General features: G+C 47.0%; 1 protein-coding gene across 1 annotated transcript in view; it reads left to right on the top strand.

Moving 5' to 3' along the window:
* Window positions 1-613: 613 nt before the first annotated feature.
* Window positions 614-20,627, top strand: part of GHR (growth hormone receptor) — a 226,578-nt gene continuing 206,564 nt past the window's right edge. The window contains exon 1 of the mRNA XM_015424478.1: window positions 614-885. The gene's annotated coding sequence lies outside the window, so the exon portion shown is untranslated. The remainder of the gene's footprint in view (window positions 886-20,627) is intronic.

The following is a 20,627-nucleotide window of genomic DNA, read 5'->3' as shown; positions in this document are numbered from 1 at the left end:
CCACTGCTCAAACAGCAGGCCAGATGTCAGCATGCGTTGCCCTCTTTGCTCCGAACACAAGGAGGCGCTGTTCCCCAACGCCCCTCTTCCGCAGTCCACTTGGGACCGTTTGTTTATTCGGTTTAAGGTCATCTCCACCCTCCTCCGCCCCCCGACAGTATGCAGCCGGCGGAGATCCAGTTTGCTGTCTCAGCTGATTATTATATAGACGCCGAGACAATATGCATCGAGACCTTTTTCTTTCTTTCGGTCTCTGCCAACCGTTATTTCAACTGTAACCTAAAGAGACTTGCAGGTCCACCTCTGAGCCAGCCCTGCAGTCCCGAAGTTCTCTCTCTAGGTGGAGCCCCCCCAAAGAAGAAAGAACAACTTTCTCGTTCAAAAAAATGTAAGGAAAGAAAAAAAAAAAGTATCGAGGCAATAAATTGACACGCAGTAATCCCCAACTCCTCATAGGCTGGGCGACAATCAGAGCGCCCAAGAATGCCTTAAGTCGCCTTTCTCCCGCCCAGCTCACCCGTCGCCCCCACCCCCGGCCAGACGCCCCCCCCGATCGGAGCGTGCAGACGTGACCCTCTCTTTAAAAGAAGTCTCTTGGCCCAGCTGCCACCCGCGCCTGGGGCTGCCACTCGCGCCAGCTCTCTCCAGGAGCCGGGCGCTTTCGAGCTATCCAGTGGGGCGCAGCAGCTGCAGCGGCCATGGAGAGGAGAAGAGGCGGCGGCGGCGACAAGTGAGCTCCCAGCGCCCGGACCGAGCCAAGCTTCGTCTGGGGGGGCGCAGCCAGGGGCGTAGCTGTTGTCCCAGACCTTCAGGCACGCTGGCCGGAGCGCCGCGCCGAGGCAGAGGGAGCCAGACCCGCCGTCCTGCTCCTCGCCGGAAAAGCAGGTAGAGCGCACGCCGGCCTCAATTTCTACCCCCGGGCCGGTGTTTTTGTCTTCCCCCCCCCTCCCGCCCCGGAGCCAAGTAATCTCAGCCGGATCGGCTATTGGAGCGCCGGGATCTGCTTCCGCAGCCTCTGGGCGATCGGTTGATTCGTGATGGGGACTTCTTCTTTCCCTGTTGGGACGAATCTTGCTTGGGGAGGGAGAGACGGGCTGTGCGCCGCTGCGTGTGGCTGTTGCGGCGGGGGAAAGCCTGGCGGGCAGCCGCCTGTTGCGCGCAAACTTCGAGGAAGTTTTGGAGGAGCCGAGTGTGCGAAGGCGAAGATTCGCTTCCTCCGGCAATGGGAAGTCGGGGAGACGAGGAGGCGGGGAGGAGAGCTGGGATCTGGAGACAGGAGGCGGTCGGAGGGGCCGCGCAAGACTCGGGCGCTTTTGTTTTTGGCCGTTCCGGACTTCCCAAAGGAGCCTGCCTGGGATCTGTGGGTTGGGAGGGGAGGGGGGCTCCTTCGGTCCGCTGGATCCCTGCCCCCGTTTCCTTACAGACAGGCGAGTTAGGCACTGTGTTTTGACCGACTGCAGGTGGTTGGTGCTTCTTGAATGGAGACGAGTGGTTCTGGGGGTGCCCTTTGTTTGCTTGAGGGGGGATCGGCGTTTGATTGCTGTAGGCCGGGAGGCACATTCTGGAGCGGAGACAAATCCCGTTCCCTTTGACCCGCGAACTAAACGCGTATCCCCCCCCTCCCCCCGCTCTGCGTTTAAACCTTTCTTTTTGCAAATTTTCACAAGTTGTCTCTCTTCATTTGTTGTTCCTGAATGGTGGAATGTCACTGTATGTAGTATTAAGGGGAGTCCCTCGAAGCACTTCCTAAACTTTTCAATCACTTCTCCCCTGAACCCCACATTTAATATATGCACCACTGGCATTGTCCTGCTGTGGATTGAGCTCACAAGCACCTAGACTCATTCCATGCTTACTTGGAAGTGCAGATGTTTACTTGCATCCAGGGGCATTTATTGCCGTAGTGCTACAGCTCCAGTGTTGTCCCTATTTAGGCACCCTTTTGCTCACACAGTTGTCAGGATAGTTTAAAGTCCTCGGTATTTATTTAAAAAGGTTGAATATATTCCCTGAGTTTAAAGAAAAGCACCTTTGCACAGACATCAGTCTTTCTCCCTTATGCAATACCATGGATGCTTTGGCATTAACTGTACCTATGCGGTGAAGTTAAATCAAGTGTGCTCAGATTAAGCAATTTTGGTGACGTGCGTATCGGCTTAATTGATAGGGTCTTCAGATTTTGTTTCAGCGTTTCCCCATCAACTGTCTCGTCTCCCCTGTATCTGATCACAGAAAATCAGTAGATCCAGTTTAAGATGAATCCTTCTTAGCCTGCTCAGTGAAATTTACTCTGAGCAAGCATGCATAGCACTGGGCTGTTAGTCCCACGGATTTAAATGGTGGATTGCTAAACTCGTGCACAATGTTTACTTAGTACACTTAAATCAAGGCAGTGTACATTTTTCTGCACTTCTCTTGTTGTACCCTCACAACAACCACCCCAGGAAGGCAGAATAAGCCGCAGAAGAGTGAGTGTCCCAGAGTCTCCCAACAAGCTTTAAGGCAGAGAGGGGATTAGAATCTGGCTCTCCCAGGTTATGGTCTGACACCCTAATCACAGCACCATACTGGATTACTGTGTGCGGATCCTGTTGATGTGCTTAACTCTGCTTGGCACAACCGAGACTTGACGTTGGCAGAATCGTGCCCATGGCTTAAAGTGATGAAAAGGTGGATCTTTTCCCTGACTTTCAGTATAGGTGAGTCTTGTATACTGTTGTAGAGAAACAAGGACGAGTACCTCGGTCAGTACTGCAGAGTGGAGTGTCACTCATGAGTGTCTCAGATCAAGATCTGAAGGAGTGAGCAGTGACCCCCAAAAGCTCATCCCCTGCCACATATGTTGTTAGTCTTTAAGGTGCTCCTGGACTCTGGCTCTTTTCGAATGAGTGTGTCAAACTGTGTCGTATAGTCTAGCAGTGGGGGGGGGGGTGAAGCAGGAAATATTGTTAATTCCGAGGAGATGGTGCAGCGTTCTCCATGAAGATGCTCAGAAAAAGAAGTGTGTGGGGGGGGAGGGGGGAGTTCTCTCAGAAATATTTTTATTTCTGTTCATGAACTCTTGCTGTTTCTGTTGTTAGGAGTTAGTGGTGTTAGGCGGTTGCTGCAAAATAGTAAAATGCATCTGACGAAGAGAGCTGTGTTTCTCAAAAGTGTGTGCGACAATAAAGTTTGTTAGCCTTAAAGGTGCTACTGGACTTTTTACTCTCTTACTGTTTCTGTATGTCATTGGACATGGCCTGATTCACTGCAAGGACTTAGGATGGGTAAGACATTCATCACCAAAGCTCCCAGTAGCCTTGATTTATACTCTGCTGTGCCCTTTTCCATCCTGCTCTTGCCCACTAAACAGTCTATTGACAGGTATGCATGAAGCTGCCTTTGACTGAAATGAGACCATTGCTCTGTCAGGGGTAGCATTGTCTACTCGGACTAGCAGCAGTCTTCCAGGGTTTCAGGCAGAGGTCTTTCGTGTCACCTCCTACCTGATCTTTTTAATTGGAGGTATCAGGGACTGAATGTGGAAATTTCTGTGTGCAAAGCAGATGTGCTACCAGAGCCACAGCCCCACCTCTGCATTTGGGTTTATTTGTTTTTATTTAATTATTTACATTATTTATAGTCCTCTCTCACTGGGATTCAAGGCAGATCACACAGAGGGAGTACAGTCAAGGGGTTGGAACATCCAGTAAGCAATGAAATAAGATCTGAGTGGCAGGTCCAACCAGAAGTCTAAAAAAACAGAACTGAAGCAGAACATAAGGGTTAACACGACGCATTAAATGATGCAAAATTACTTTTGCAAGTTCTACACTTAGACCTGGGCTGCCCTCAGCTCAGGTCTTGGGGTCCCAATTTGCTTCAGAACTCCCTGTTCTGGTGCATTAGATTTAGATCCCATCCTAGCATGATGGTTTTTGTTTTTTTCATAGATTTTTTTAAATTAAAATTTAAAATACAATCAATAGTTATGAGTCAAAACAGCAGCAAAAATAAAATCGGGAGGGGGACACATTCACGATATCTGGGGAGTTTCCTCAATACAAGTGATAAACTTGTGGATGAGCAGGAGCGTTCAGCATTGAAGCAAATGTGACAGCCTCAGTTGATGTAGAAATACTCTTAATTGGTTCAGTGGATGCAGCCACTTATCACCCTATGTTGTCAATAGATTGCACCATCAACCAAAGATTACGGCATTGCATAAATTTTGCTACGTCAAAATCTCCAGGCTCCGTGCTAACCCCAGACCCAATACAAAGTGTAACAACAACTCCACGTGTTTCCTTGTTTCTTGTTCTCACTTTCTCCTCTGCTTTCTGTTGCGTCATTTGCTTGTTATATCACTGCTGATGCAGAGGAAGGTGGGGAAGAGATGGGCGGCCCAGATGTGCACATAGGGATTGGTCGTCAGTGAAGGACTTCAGGGTTTTCTTTCCAGAATCATGTGCCAGCCAGTGGGTTTCGTCCACCTGTATTAATTCTTGCAACTGCCTGAGCCCATTATGTGAATACTGAAGACAGGTGCCGAACTCAGCACAGATCGATGTTGAGCGCCCGGTTGGCAAATCTCCAGACAATTGCATTCATGTCCCACAAGTATATCCAGGCTAAGTTCATTGCATGATGTTCACATGGAAACAGCTGGCATGGCTGGCGAATCAAGAATATAAGAGAATTTCCTATTGTCGTGGCCCTTTTCCAGCATAACATTCACTCTTTGGCTTCCCCAACTGCTTTGACATATGGTGGATTTTCAGGTCAAGGTGCTGTTCTTGATTTATAGTCCTGAACTGTGTGGTTCCCTAGTCATCTCCCAGCCCCTTTAGAACTTCCGCTCCTCTCTTAGATTGGTCTCAAACACGGGTTATTTCATTAGTACTGCTGATTTCAGTGGCACCCTTTGAAGTGTCTGTACCTCATATGAAGCACTGAAATAATATCTTCCTGTGTTTATTGATCTTTAGAGATGAAGGTTCAGTGCAGGGACAAACAGGCGATTCCAGAGAAAGCCGTAACTGAAGTGGGGGCTCCATCCTCTTTTAAAGTGAGGCCGAGTTCTAGTCTTGGTGCCACCCAGGAACTCCCTAGCGCTGAAGGCTGCCCAACACCTGGGGTGAGGGATTCTCAGATTCAAGTTTTTGAAAACTGAATGTGGTTTTCTTTGAGAAGGATGCTGAATGCAGATGATATTATTGCAAAAAATATCTGCAGATCCCTTGATCTGAGGGTATCGCACCAACTTGGTGAGAATGGGTAGGAAGTAAATACAGACATCTGTTCACAGATCTCCACTATAAAAAGGGTGAAAGCCCCTGGAGCAGGGAAAGGTGTAGGTGCCAGGATCCAGCACCTAGAGTTTCCTTTCCCATTGAGGTGATATCTTTTCCTGATACATTGGTGGAATTTTCAAATGATCTGGGTGCAGTAAGTGCAATCATCACGTAGCAGTTATTCGTGTCAGTAAAGTCCAGTACTTGTTTGTTGCTAGGCAGGTTCCTTGTTTGTATGAAATTTGCGACTGACACTAGAGCTTAAGCTGTAGAAGACAGCAAGAGTCCAGTAGCACCTTAAAGACTAACACAGTATGTGGCAGGGTATGAGCGTCCGTGAGTCACTGCTCACTTCTTCAGGTACAGATAGAATGGGAGTCCATCTGTCCTGTTTGTTGGAAAGTGGAGTGATTTCAGATGCTGAATGAAATTAGCAGGCAAATGACAATAGCAGATGAATGACCATAGTAGGTATGATTGGATTTAGGTGAGATATGCTGAGGGGTAATAGGCGTGGAGAAATCAGCATTGGTAATGAGACAGGAAACCTAGGTCTCGATTCAATACAGGTGGATGCATTGTCTTGAGCTTCATTATCAGTGAGCAGTGACTCACGGAAGCTCATACCCTGCCACATATTTTGTTAGTCTTTAAGGTGCTGCTGGACTCTTGGCTCTCTTCTGCTGCTATGGACAGACTAACACGGTTATCCATCTAGAACTTAAGCTGTGTGTTCCGCTGGCGTGGTGCTGTTTGTCTTATCAGAGCCCTGGACTTTCCAATTCTCCTAGTGTGTGCTGAATGTTGACATCCTGAAGATTGTATTGGGCATCTGTGTGTGATAAAATCAAATTGTTCTGTTTTTCTGTTACACTAAATGTGAAGATATTGTGGGGAACAAGGAGAAAATGATGATGTCGACCCTTTACCTAACTTGAAACCTGTGCAGAAGAGAAAATTTGGTGGCTGCAACATTATCTATGACATGAGGTGAAAGAAAATGGTAATCGTATCTGTACAAACACAACGTGTATATGTAAGCACTGTCAAATCACAACCAATTTATGGCAACCCCAGCAGGGGGTTTTCAGGGCAAGAGACATTCAGAGGTGGTTTGCCATTGCCTTCTTCTCTGTAGAGTCTTCCTTGGTGGTCTCCCATCCAAGTACCGATCCTGCTTAGCTTCCAAGATCTGATGAGATTGGGCTGTTTCATGCAGTTTTCTCTCCTCTACAAACACAGATAATTGTTAGACTAATAAAGTTTTCCCACAAAGAAGCCAGCTGATATAGCAGATGAACCTTCTAGAAACCTCCACCCCTGGACATTGGAAGGAGAGGGCTCTGCATCTGTTCACTGCTATCAAACTATTTTCAGAAATGGCAGATGAATTCAAAATTCCATTAATACCTTACCATTATACACCGAGAGAGTAGGATTTCCACCCTCTTGAGAAATTTGCTCCTCTTCCAGCAACAGCTATTAACTCATCATATTTGGAAGAAAGTGTTCGTCCACTTTTTACCACTCTGAGATAAAGTTGTGGTTTCTGAAACTATCCACTATTTTATATGGCCTGTCTTTATTTCAGACAACTAGATGTGATGCTAGAAGAAAGCTGATCACTGGAAGATTTATTTCATGAGATGACTCCTTTTGAGATGGGGGAGGCCTGGTCTAAACTCATGCAAGCAGGCTGATGATGGGGGGGTCAACACATATTACAATCTGTACCTTCTGGAGTTCTCTCTTTTACACAGCTATGAGGTACACAAACTCTGTCTTTCCTTTGCACCTGGTGACTGTAGACCAGGGGTGGCCAAACCGCAGCTCTTTCACACAGTCTAATTTAATGTCAATAAAAAGCAAATTTGCATATTTTTCAGTAAAAACGTGTGTGTGAACATAAGAACATAAGAGATGCCAATGTTGGATCAGGCCAAAGGCCCATCCAGTCCAACACTCTGTATCACACAGTGGCCAGAAATACCAGTGCCATCAGGAGGTCCACCAGGACATTAGAAGCCCTCCCACTGTTGACCCCCCCAAGCACCAAGAAGACAGAGCATCACTTGCCCCAGAGTCCCTATCTATACCTTGTGGCTAATAGCCACTGATGGACCTCTGCTCCATATGCTTATCTAATTCCCCTTTGAAGCCGTCCATGCTTGTAGCCGCCACCACTTCCTGTGGCAGTGAATTCCAAGTGTTAATCACTCTTTGGGTGAAGAAGTACTTCCTTTTATCCGTTCTAACCCGACCGCTCAGCAATTTCATGGAATGCCCACGAGTTCTTGTATTGTGAGAAAGGGAGAAAAGTACCTCTTTCTCTACCTGCTCTTTCCCATGCATAATCTTATAAACCTCAATCATGTCACCCCTCAGTCGTCGTTTCTCCAAGCTAAAGAGCCCCAAGCGCCTTAACCTTTCCTCATAGGGAAAGTGTTCCAACCCTTGTGTGATATTTGTTCATGTCTTGTGGCTCTCAAACATCTGACATTTATTCTTTGTGACTGTTACGTTAAGCAAGTTCGGCCACCTCTGCTCTAGAGGATAGGCTTTGATAGGGTTGTAGGAAAAAATACCTTCTGAAATTAGTAATGAAATGGTTCTTTTGGAGATGTGACTGTGGAAGAGATCTGATTGGTGAATGGGTTTGCTTCCATGTTATCAGTCCCTTCGTTCGTGTAAACATAAATGTCGTGTGTCTACATTTAATCTGCCCTGATCTGGATAGCCCAGGCTAGCCTGATCTCATCAGATCTTGGAAGAGAGCAGAGCCAGCTTTGGTTAGTTGGATGGGGGACCACCAAGGAGGTCCAGGATCGCTGCTCAGAGGCAGGCAATGGCAAACCACTGCTGTATGTCTCTTGCCTTGAACACCCCATGGGGGTCGCTGTAAATCAACTGTGAGTCGAGGCACTTTCCGCCACCACATTTAAATCTGCCCCATGTTTAAATCTGCCCTGCATGGTGTTGAATGATGAATGCGTTTGTGGGAACCTACCCTTTTGCAAGCAAAACTAGTCAAGTCAAATAGAGAGTTTCTGTCGTTGGCCTTTGCTCCTGTGAAGTGCAGCTGAGCAATGACATCTTTCTCCTTTCTGCCAGGCTCATGGTATTATCTTTAGCGCGGGTTATGAAATAAGGGCTGGTGCCCGGGTGATGCAAACAGGGTTGCTTCTTGATACATTACTGGTTTCTACATGGCAATTGATCTCAGTGAAGGAAAAATAATGTATGCAGTGTGGCACAGGGGTCCTCTGCCCCCCTGCACCATATGTACAGGGGAGGGGCTGTGGCTCAATAGAAAAGCTTCTGCTTTACATACAGGGGGTCCAAGGTTCAATCCCCGGCATCTCCAGTCATAAGGATCAAGTTGGAAGAGAAGAGAAGAAGAAGAGGAGATTGGATTTATACCCCACCCTTCACTACCCAAAGGTGTCTCAGAGCGGCTTACAAACTCCTTTTCCTTCCCCTCCTCACAACAGACACCCTGTGAGGTAGGTGGAGCCGAGAGAGCTCTGACACAAACTGCTCTTTTTCAAGGACAGCTGTGCCAGAGCTTGTGACTGACCCAAGGTCACATCAGCAGGTGCAAGTGGAGGAGTGGGGAATCAAACCCGGTTCTCCCAGATTAGAGTCAGCACACTTAACCACTACACGAAACTAGATGCCCAATACAATACAACTAGTGACGTGGAAGACCTCTGCCTGAGACTCTGGAGAGCCCCTGCCAGTCTGAATAGACAAAAACGACCTTGATGGACCACGTGTCTGATTCAGGATAAGGCAGCTTCATGTGTTCATATATGTGGCTGGTCAAACTGCAGTCTGTGCAGTCTGATCACTCGGTGGAGCTGCTGCAAGCCAAAAGTACCCGTGCCTCTCTTAATACATTACAGTCTGCTTGCCTTTCAGTCAGGTTCATTTATGTGTAAGACCCTTTTAATACATTTATGAATAGCCTGCCGGCCTCGCTGATCAGGTGTAGGGATCATCATCTTCAGTTAAGCTAGGACACAAAAGGGAGGCGGGGACAGATACTTTCAGTCGGTGCTTACAATTTAAAAGTCAGCCAAGAGGAAATGAAAACGTGGTATGTGCCATTTGGGGCTTTGCTGAACGTGGAGCGGCCAGGTCGCCATAAAATGTTCTGCGGTCGGAAATCAAGAAAAAGAACGACGCCCTTTGTACCTGCATGCGGCCTCTAAAAATTTAATTTTTCTCAAATTTTAGACTCTGGGGAAGGAGTAGAACAGTCATAGTGATCAGAGAACGCATACATATGAAGCTGCCTTATACTGAATCAGATCTTTGGTCCATCAAGGTCAATATCGTCCACTCAGACTGACAGTGGCTCTTCGAGGTCTCAGGTGGAGGTTTTTCACATCACCTACTGCCAGATCTTTTCAAACTGGAGATGCTGGGGATTGAACCTTGGGCCTTCTGCATGCAAAGCAGATGTACTTCCACTGAGCCGCAGCCCTGGAACAAGCCAAGCTGAGTGGGTCCTGCAGCCCTTAAAGGCAGCACCGCAAGGGCCACTCAGTTCAGTGGTCATTAGCCTGCTTTTGTGAAGAGGCAGCAGTGCAGGAAGAAGCTGATGAATGAACTGACGCCAATTGGTGCTGAAGGGTCTGAGCTGAGATGCGCTGGCAGAGGTGCTGGGACTCAGCTGTACTTGATCCGGGCCTCCAGCAGCTTTCTAGGGCAGCAGCCAACCAGGAAATTTTCCTGTAAGTTACGTGGCCAATCCACCTTGATAGCATCCCTCAGAGCCAGTTTTATTTATTTATATTTTATTTATTTTGGGATTTCTACCCCGCCCTACCCAGTGGCTTAGGGCGGCTAACAACAAGATATAAATACTAAAACAATAAAAACAATTTTACACACAATAAAACTGGTGCTCCAATCTATATAATCTATACAGTTTTCAAAATGTTCTGCGACTTATTTGCAGCCGATGATCTTAATAGTGAAAGCGTCCCGACGCAAACAAACTAATCAACCTCCATAAGGTCTGATGGATGGACAAAACTGCGGAGGTGGTATAACGATGGTAATGGCGGGTGTAGTGGTTAAGTGTGCGGACTCTAATCTGGGAGAACCGGGTTTGAATCCCCACTCCTCCACTTGCACCTGCTGATGTGACCTTGGGCCAGTCACCTCCTCCTCCTCCTCCTCCACCTCCTCCTCCTCCTCCTTCATCTTCTTCTTCTTCTTTTTCTTTTTCTTCTTCCTCCTTTCTGATGTGCCAAGAGAGTTCCTGGGATGTGAGAGATTCCCTGATGATTTCAGTGTATGGAGCTGATCTGCATGCACAAAGTGATGTGCATGTAGATTGGCCTTCTCTGTTGAAATAAATGGGTAAGGGTGTAAAATTCATGCACTGGAGTTACTTGGTAAGAGCAAATCTGCCCATTTGAGCATTGGGGCTTCTGGAATCTGAAAGGCAAAACTCCCATTTGCTTATGTACAAAACTTCTAGCATGCACACAATAGAACTCCCCAGTGAAACGTCATAGAGCATCAACTGTCACTATGATTACTGCAAAATGTTATATCCTTAATAATGTATTAAACTTGGCTATACAGTTATTTCCAGAGAAGTGGTGATCGCCCCTGTTCCTGCCTCAGGGTCATGGCGCATTGTCCATGATTGTTCATCAGGAGGGAGGCATTTCATGTGATTCTCTACTTACATACCAGCTTTTCTCTCTCTCTCTCTCTCTCTCGCTCACAAAAAAAAGGGGGGAGCGGAGAGCCATGGCGCGCGCTCTCTCTCTCTCTCTCTCTCTCTCTCTCTCTCTCTCTCTCTCTCTCTCTCTCATAACCAGAGCAAGGGATGTAACAGCAAGGGGTTATGACTCTTCTGTTGTTGTGATGCCTCTGTGGCCTCAGGCTGGTTGGGTCTGGGTAGAAGCAAATGAAGTGCAGAAAACGGAGAACAAGAGAAGCATAGCGAAGCTTCAATCTGGGACGATGGTTGGGAGCCCAAACCTTTAGTTGAGGCAGCCGGGCATCCACTTGATTGGCCTCTCCTTCAGTGATCACAGATCTGGGATCGGACTGGGGCCAGACTGGGACCGCAATGTTTTTCTTTTGAGGCATTGTTGTTTTATATGTGGTGATTTGATTGATTTTACAGATCATAAATGTAAATCTGCATACGTTGAAGATCTGTATGTTGGAACCCGTGCTGAGCCTATATGGGGGGGGGGGGAAGCCTAATAAAATAAGTAAATAAATAATAAAATAAAGTGTAATGCCAACATCAAGAGACTCAAAGGATCGGTATTAAACAGAATAGTTTGGGTCAGCTGTGCACAGAAGTAAGAGATTCTGTTCTGAAGACCTGCTCTCTGTGCGGCCCCCTCCCCCCCAATCTCCAGAGGTGCACTGAGTGGTGACCAGAGAGACAGGGCATTTTTGGTGGTGGAGCCTCACCTTTGGAGTGCCCGCCCCCATGAGGCTCACCTGGCACCTACCTTACTTTCTTTTTGATGCTGGGTTCCTTTTTTAACCCAGGCTTTTAACTACGGTGTTTTATCTTTTAAATGTCTTATGGTCTGCTCCTGGCCTGAGGATCGTTTTATCTACATCATTTTAGGCTGTTCAGTGTATATTTTATTGCTGCTGTTACACCCTCCCTGTTTTAATACACTGGCCAGTATTTTAATGGTTGTGTTTTATGGCATTGGCCTTTTCTTTATGGTTGTTGTTTAATAGCTTTGCTTTTAATGGGTCTGATTTATTGGTTCTGTATTATCATAGCTGTAAGGTGCCTGGAGCAGGTCTCTGGAGAGGGGCGTATAAATTTTCTAAATAAATGAGAAAGTACAACGCTTGCAGAGAGAGGAAACTGATGAATATCTTCATGGGTGTACACATGGCAAGGTAGAAATTCACCTCCACCTTGGAGCAGAAATACAGTCCCTTTTTGTCAGAATAACCTGTCTCAGATTCTCATTGGGGGCCAGGGCTGAGGAAATGTGAAAACCACACCTGCTGTTATCTCAAAACAGAAAGTCTTGGGCATAAAAACCTCCAGTTTGCCTCTCGGAGAAATAGTTGTGCATGATACATCTGCCTTCTGTTTGATGTGATTACTGTGCCGCTATGAAGCCGCTGAAAGGGGGGGGGAGTCACTCTCGTCTTTCTGTTCCTTAAATGCAGCCCATTCCTATTCCTTGAATACAGCCCATATCTCTCAATATGTCCCCCAGAGAGCATTACGCTCAGGAGAACAACATCTACTCGACGTCCCTGGCCCAAGGAGTGTCTGGCTGTCCTCAGGCCTTCTTGGTCCTGGCTCCGACTTGGTGGAACATCACCAATAATAACATCAGGGCCGTGCGGGACTTGTTACAATTCTGCAGGGCCTATGAAGGCAGAGACGTTCCACCAAGCACATGGTTGAAGACAGCAACTTTTTAAAACAGCAATTGATCTATCAATTGCCTCTTCACTCTCCTTCCCCATGTCAGTGTTTATTGGGGGGAGGGGGCCTCAAAATTTTATTGTGGCGCCATGTAGATTTCTGATTTTATGATTGTATGACTTGTATATTGGATTGTTTTAATATTTTAAGTTAGATTGTTGTACACCGCTCTGTGCCCGCTTTGCAGGGAGGACAGTATAGAAGTTTACTGAAATATAATAAATAAAATCAGCGTTAAGTGCAACAGACTCTCAGTGAAGGGCTCTTTTTGTAGCAGGAACTCCTTTGCATATTAGATGACATACCCCTAATGTAACCAATCCTCCAAGAGCTTACAGTAGCCCCTGTAAGAAGAGCTCTGTAAGCCCTTGGAGGATTGGCTACATTAGGGGTGTGCCGCCTAATATGCAAAGGAGTTCCTGCTACAAAAAGAGCCCTGACTGCTGTTGAAACTAACACTTTCACCCACACTGAATGATGCATTTTCAATACACTTCCGATGCACTTTGCAACTGGATTTTACTGTGTAAAACAGCAAAATCCATTTGCAAATGATCACTAAAGTGCATTGGAAGTGGACTGAAAGTGCATTATGCAGCTTGTGTGAAAGCACCAGGCACACCCATTGGCTCCTGCCATGCAGTGTTCCCTCTAAGCTGAGTTAGAGTGAGCTAGCTCACAGTCTTTTAGACTCCGGCTCACACGTTTTTGTCTTAGTTCAGGAAGGATGGCTCCAGAGCAAACTATGCAGTAGCCAAATCACTTGCTCACTACTTTAATGCCAGTAGCTCACAAAGTAGAATTTTTGCTCACAAGGCTCCACAGCTTAGAAGGAGCATTGCTGCCATGCCGTCATTTCCCACATCTGAAATCTAACCCATTTGATATGCTGGCCGACTCCTCTCTGTACTGCCCTAAGCAGTTGATTAGATGGTTTGCTTAATGAACTGATCCTGCTAAAGTCCCTTCGAGAATAACAGTACAAGTGTAGGCATGTTTGACATGTCTCATTCCCAGGTACACAAAAGACTGCTATCTGGAGAGCCACGAGCCCCGTTCACATGTTACAGTGAATGCACATACATCCTGCCTGTATGTGCATACTTCTGTTTGTAAGAAGGAGCCAAGTGTGTTCATTTTATGAATGACACTGGGGACCAGTACCTGGATAAGTGTGGGGTGTGTACCACACATTCAGCTGTACATGAGCATTACTCGACACACGTACAGAGAACAATCTAGTGTACACTGTGCATGGATTATACATGCATTCACTGTAATTTGTGATCAGAGCTTCTGTCAGGCAAGGTAGAAAACAGAGACCTAGATAGACCAATGGCAGGCAGGTTTCTGTGTGCGTGTTCTCTGTGGCAACTCTAGGCTTTGGTCCCAGGCCTTCATATCCCTGTCTCTGTGGGCTTTTAGACACCACTGGCAGAATCGAACTGCAGGCAACGTGTGTTTTTTTTAGCTCCCTCCAACTCTGTTTTGGATCTTTGCCCAAGTTCTCCTGTCTTTTTAAATGGTGATTATTGTACTGATCTGATTAGGGTTTTCTTTTTGTATGGATTTTCTTTTTTTGTCCTGCACTTTTATGTGTTTGTTCTTAAGTGTTTCCTTTTATTGTTTGCCGCTTGGGAGAGGGGGTGGCATTTGGCCAAAAGATGCAGTAGGAATTTTTTGATGTCGTTAAGTAAAGAATAAGTTATCTGGTTGGCCAGTGTAGGAAACAGGATGCAGGACGAGATGGACCTTTGGCCTGATCTAGCCGGGCTCTTCCCCTGTTCTGAAGCTCTCCCGTGCAGACCCTGTTAAAGCGAAGGGAAGCTTATGTAAGCAGCACGTCTACTTAAGCCTTAGTTAAGAAGCAGTAAAACAATTAAGCAATGCATAATTGGGCTTGCACAGTAGACCTTTCCAGTGGATTGTGCCTTTTTAGCTCTCTCTCTCTCTCCCCCTGTCTTTCTTTCTAGCTCAAAAGATCAGACTGATGTCGTTTCTGTCGCCCTGCTTAGCAGCCTCCCCTCCCGACTCTGCAGCCCATCCCTCTTTTACTCCAGACATACGTCTCATTTCAGTGGAATTTATCTCCACGTTCAAACTGCAGGCTTCATCCCTTGCCTGCTCTCTGGTCATGCCACACTGCTGGAGAAAGTCATTAGTGCATAGCTGTTCACATTCAGCGAAGTGGGCAAGACATGAGAAATAGTTATCTAGGTATTCGGAGGCACAGAGCAGCCAAAATTAAACACTTGTTTATCTCCTTGGTTTCAGTGGGTCACATGTGAGCACGTGTGCTCCATTCTCACACTCAGTCAATAGCACTTAAGCGTGCTTAACTTTGACCCAAACTTGTTGCATTATCCATGCATTATCCGTCGTGAATAAGAAGCTGAAAATCTGTTGGAACTAAGCCCTCTAGAAGACAGTACTGTGGCACAGGCTGTTCTCGACTGCCTGATAATGGGAGGAGAGGAGAATGGTCTTGTAAGCCCCTTTGGGTCCCCATTGGGGAGAAAAGTGGGGTATAAGTATGTGAATCATGACACACAGGGAGCAAAGATTTGGGCCCCGAGTATTAATCTTTTTATTGCTCTCCATGCTTTTAAAATATATATTTACTGATGTTAAGCAGGACCAAATTGTGACAGAAGCCAAACTAAATTATGCAGTGTAAGGCATATACTGACATGCGAACATGCAGGGCTTTACATTTCAGTCCAGTTTCACGTGTCTGCATATGCTCAGTTTATGCATTGTGTAGCATCTTCGTCTTCGTGTTGAGCCAAGAAGAAAAGCACCATGCCAAGTGGCAGTTAGTACTGGGTTATCCTGGCAATAACTCCCATATTAAGCTACCCTACCACCTCGATCTTCTTTGGAGGTCCTGCTTTGGGTGCCCCTGCAATCTGAGGCTAGATGAGTAGCAGCCCAAGACAGGGCCTTCTCGGTCATGGCACCAAAACTTTGGAACTCCCTCCCCAGGGAGATTCTTCTGTCTCCCTCTATTGCTGTCTTCCGCCAGAGAGTGAAGACTTTTTTGTTTGGTTTGGTGTTCCCTCATTACCTCTCATTAGCCCTCCTCCCCCATAGGTGTTTTTCAACATGTTTATATTACGTTTTATTTGTTTTAAACTCTCTCTCTCTCTCTCTCTCTCTCACACACACACACACACACACACACACACACACACTTGAGCCAATATATGCAATATATAGATATATATATTTGTGTTTTAAATCCTTTTAATGACTGAAATGTTTTAATGTTTTGGGGGGTGGGTTTAGTGTGGTTGAGTTCTAGAAACCCACATAATAATATTTTGTGTACCTTCTTCTAACCTTGATTAGTATGTTATGAGAGCAACATAGGGGCTGATGTTTTGTAGTCTGGGCCCATGTCCCACTGTGGTAATGTCTAGAAACAGGAATGGCACAGATGAGATCAGGTGAATGATGGAATCCCTCTTCAGATTCGGGTTGGGAAAATACTGGGGATTTTGGGGTGGAATCTGGGGAGGGTGGGATTTAAGGAAGAGAGGGACCTTACCTTCCCAAGAAGCCATTTTCTGTAGGGGAACTGATCTCTGTCATCCAGAAGTCAGTTGTAATTCATGGAGATTTCCAGGCCCCACTTGGCAGTTGGAAACTGTTAAGTATGGAACTCAATGCCGTCTCTTAATCAAACAGTGATTCAGCTTTAAGGACCAATTACAATACAGTAATAATACCCAATCAGGTCTGTTCCCTCCAGAACATTTCTCTTCATCCTGATTGGATGATTCTACACAACAGCCAATAGAATTGTTGCCGCTTACAATCCTTGACATGGTTTCAAGCTTAACATGTGTTTTTATACAGATCAGAACATAACAACTGTACTTCAGATGAGCCTCAGTGCCTCCCAGAGAGAAGCAGTATCCTCATTTTATGAGGCCATGTCACGTGAATTAGCTCTGAGGGTTGGGTTTTACAGAGAGCCAATAGAGGGTAGTGTAGGAGGATGGAGAACAATGTGTGCCCCAGTGGGGAGAAAACAGCATAATGTAGGGTTGCCAGGTCCCCCCGCCATCACAGCGGGGAGCTTTGGGGTGCATTCCAGGGGTGGGCGGGACATCGTATGCGATGTCCCCGATGTGATGATGTCACCTGGACGTGACCTCATTTTGTTGGCAATTTTACGTGTGACAGTCTGGTTTTTGGGCAAAAATGCTCTCGGGTTTTTTTTGCTTCAAAACCATAGAATTTGCCCCAAAACCAGAGCATCGCCGCGTGACATCACAGACGCAATAACTGCACTTCCGGGTGACATCATTGCACTGGGGGCATTGTGTGATGACGTCAGTGGCAGATCAGAGACCTCAAAAGTGTGGGGAACCCCCGCTGGGCCCTGGGGGCTGGCAGTCTTAGCATAATGTGTTGTCTGCAAAGGGTCTGAGGTTCAGTGCCAAGGTTCTCAGGTGACAGGTGACATCTGTCTGACGGAATAGACGGCTCTGAACAGGATGGACCAGTGGGCTGAGCTGAGTATAAGGCAGCTTCATGTACTCGGGAGAAAATGCGTAAAATTCCTGCCTATATAAGGTTCAGATGACCCCTGTAGGGGGCTTAATTTCCCTCCAGGGCAGCTTTCATCATATCAGATTAAAGGTGGAGACGACAGACGCAATCTTCTGAGTCAGCTGTCAGGAGCCCAGATAGCATCCACAGATGGTCTTCTTCTTTTTTCCCCCTCTGAAGCATTTACAGTTTAACTATTACTTAACTTTACTAGTCCCCTTTCTGCAAGGAATCTTACTCCAGGCAACTTCTGGCAGCATAAAAAGAAAATAATGGAATACCAAAGAAGAAAGCCCCTAAAATTTATTGAAATGCCACCCAACACTTTAGTGCTGACTTCCAGCAGCATCGGCCAAGATTGTAACTCTTCTCTGGAAGATGTCCAGGAATTTTATTAGCTGTCTGATGGTTAGATGGCTCCAGGCTTGGGAGAAGCTGTTGAACTCCTGACAATACTGCTGCTGCAGTTCAAGACACAAAAGCCACCCTGAGAAATATTTTGTGGAGAAAGTGGGGTACAAGTGTTTTAAATGAGTAAAAGAATAAGGCCCAGCCGGGAAAACAAAGTGGCAGCTCTAAGTAATGCGCTAAGTTAGGATCTGTGCAAAGAACCGTATCACCATGTCCACGTTCAGTTTCTGCTTCCTCCACCACCCTACAGGTGCCAAGAAGTCCTACATAAACTTGGAGTTTTTAAGAACCTAATAAATTAGGAGCCACATAAACCGGCAGCTTATAAACCCTGACGGACCTAAAACTAAACACCTGATTCATTTATGGTGGGAGCAACTCATGGAATTCTCCTCTGCTGTCCAGGGTTGCCAGATAATCAGAACACCTTTCATATATTTAAGAACAATCCAGTGTGCTAGAAGCCAGAAAAAAACCTGCAGTCGATTCGCTGTTAAAGACCCAGCTACAGAGCCTGGTTCAAAAAGTTGCCAACCCTGCTATGGTCTGATCTTGCACCACTCCACTAATATTGTAGGTAAGTAGTACATTTTTAATCTGGTCCTTCCTCCAAGGAGCTCAGAGTAGTATACACCTCTCTGCCCTGCTCCATTTGACGCTCCATTTTAGGCTAAGAGAGGCTGACTGGCCTAAGGGTATCCAGAAGGCTTCAGAGATGAGCAGGGGTTTGAACCTGGGTTCTAGTTCAACACTCTAACCACTGCACGGCTATCAAGCCGCCCTTCCTACCCTGCACAGCAGAATGGCAGCCTGCCTATACTTACTGGCCCTGACCTGGATGGCCCAGGCTGGCCTGATCTGATCAGTTCTCAGAGGCTAAGCAGGGTCAGCCCTGGCTGGTCCTTGGATGGAAGCCTGCTGAGGACGTCCAGGGTTGCTACGCAGAAGCAGGCAATGGTGAGCCACCTCTGAACGTCTCTTGCCTTGAAAACCCGATGGGGGCGCCGTAAGTCAGCTGCAACTTGGCAGCACTTGCCCCCACCACTAGGCTTATTGAGGCCCCGGTCACACTGGGGGAAAAGGTGCGGCTGAAGTGCGGCTTTTTTGAGCCGCATCGAGACGCGCGGCGGCGGGATCAGATAGATTCCCCAAGCCGCTGCGCAGTTGCTCCCCGGCGGGGGGGGGGGGGGGAAGCCACAGATCGGTGAGCGAGGCAGCCTGCTGCGCATGTGCGCGCCTGCGCAGTTTGCCCGGGGGCCTCGCCTGCTGTCGGAGACGGGCGCGCTGGCGATCCCACGGCTGCCCCTGCTGCGGATTTTCAGGTAAGTAGTAATGTTTTGTAGGGGGTTTTTTGATCCGCATCTTCAACCGGAAGAGATGGATCGGGGACGGGTGCGCGCCGCTTCCCAGATGTTGCGGTGTGATCGTGCCCGCTTGCTGCGCCCCTGATCCGTCCCTCTCGCGGATCAAAGCCTCCCGTGTGACTGGGGCCTGAGTTAAGAATAATAGAATAAAGAATTTTTTTTATTTTTTTTGCTGCAGTTTTGTACAAATCCTGCTTCAGGAAGTCCACAGGCAAGCAGCTGGCTCCGGACATTCAAATCCGGCATCGCAATGGTTATCCAGATCTCTTTTGATGCCTTGTTAAGCCCAGCTTCTCTGCCAGAACTGCGGAGGGGGTGTAACTCTCTTTCCAGCCCGCAGCTAAATGCTGGTGCTGAATTAGCCGTTATAGTCTGTAAAGGACGGTATACATTGCCAGCCAGGCTGGGGCCGTGCAGTGGTGTCATAGCCTGGGAGCCTTCCAGTTAGGACTTGGTGTGCCTCTCTCGCCCTTCAAAGGAGCTCCTTTACAAGTCCTGGCTGCAGCTAAGAACTCGGCCCTCTTGCTCTGTCAGGGACAGGGCATGGCAGCAGCAAACCTACCTGCCACCAACGCAGGCAAACGTTACAGACTTAGAGCCTCAAACTGCCCAGCTTTTAAGCTGTTCTTTGTAGCTGTGCTTGTACCAGTGGCTTGAGGAAGAGTGTACCTTTTCTCCGGCTGTGTTAAAGCAGTTGGGGAAATGTCCCATTTTCCTGCCAAAAAGGGGGAGGGGGTTCAGACAAATAGACCTCATTCTCCCCTGCTGTTGCGTTCTGTGCAGATAGGGAAGAAATCACCGTGGAGTGCAACAATGCAGACTGTATAGTCCTGCTCTTAGGGGCTGCAAACTGCAGATTTGTAACAGAGGAGAGCGGTGAAAATGCTGCCAAAGGCATGAGGCAGAGATCTTCTCGAAAAAGAACAGTGGGGCTTTAAACACCAACAATATTCTGTTCTGTCCCCTCCCTCCAGATGGCAGCCAGATGATTGGAAACCAGGGAAGGGAGGTGGAACCAAGGAGGAGCCGAAGGGACTAAAAAAAAATCAGCAAAAAATATGATGAGCATTTAAGGATCGAATAACCAGGAGCACCCCAAAATATATTATGAACAGCATAAAAGTGTTTGGATGCCAGTGAAAGTAGTACTCCAGAGCCAAAGTTCTATTTGATTGAAGAAAACTGGGTGCAAAGTATGTCAGAAAAGTTTTTTTTTTTTTTTAACTATCAAAGAGAATCCAAACTATGTAGGCAGGCTGCTTTCCAGCTGGGGATTGCATCATGTTGCTGTCTTGGGTGGTGGAGAGTCCGTTTTGCACAGTGAGAGGCTGAACATGGTGCTTCGCGTGGAGGTTTCTTCTTAATCCCTCTCGGTCTGTCTTTCCTCACTCTTTCTCTTTTCAAGTTTATTTTTTTCACACACACCCCAGTCTTGCAAACCCAGATCTTCAGGGCAAGCTGCAGAGATCTGCCTGTCTTTCTAACCTGGGGACAGGATGGGCGTGATCTTTTATTGCCCCTTTACTTCTATTTTTAGGATCCACTTTTGCACCAATCATGCATCAGTATGGG

Source organism: Gekko japonicus, unplaced genomic scaffold, assembly GCF_001447785.1.
Source record: "Gekko japonicus isolate JY-2015 unplaced genomic scaffold, Gekko_japonicus_V1.1 scaffold82, whole genome shotgun sequence".
Taxonomy (NCBI): domain Eukaryota; kingdom Metazoa; phylum Chordata; class Lepidosauria; order Squamata; family Gekkonidae; genus Gekko; species Gekko japonicus.
The sequence above is the reverse complement of the archived record's forward strand: the minus strand, read 5'-3'. Positions and strand labels throughout refer to the sequence as shown.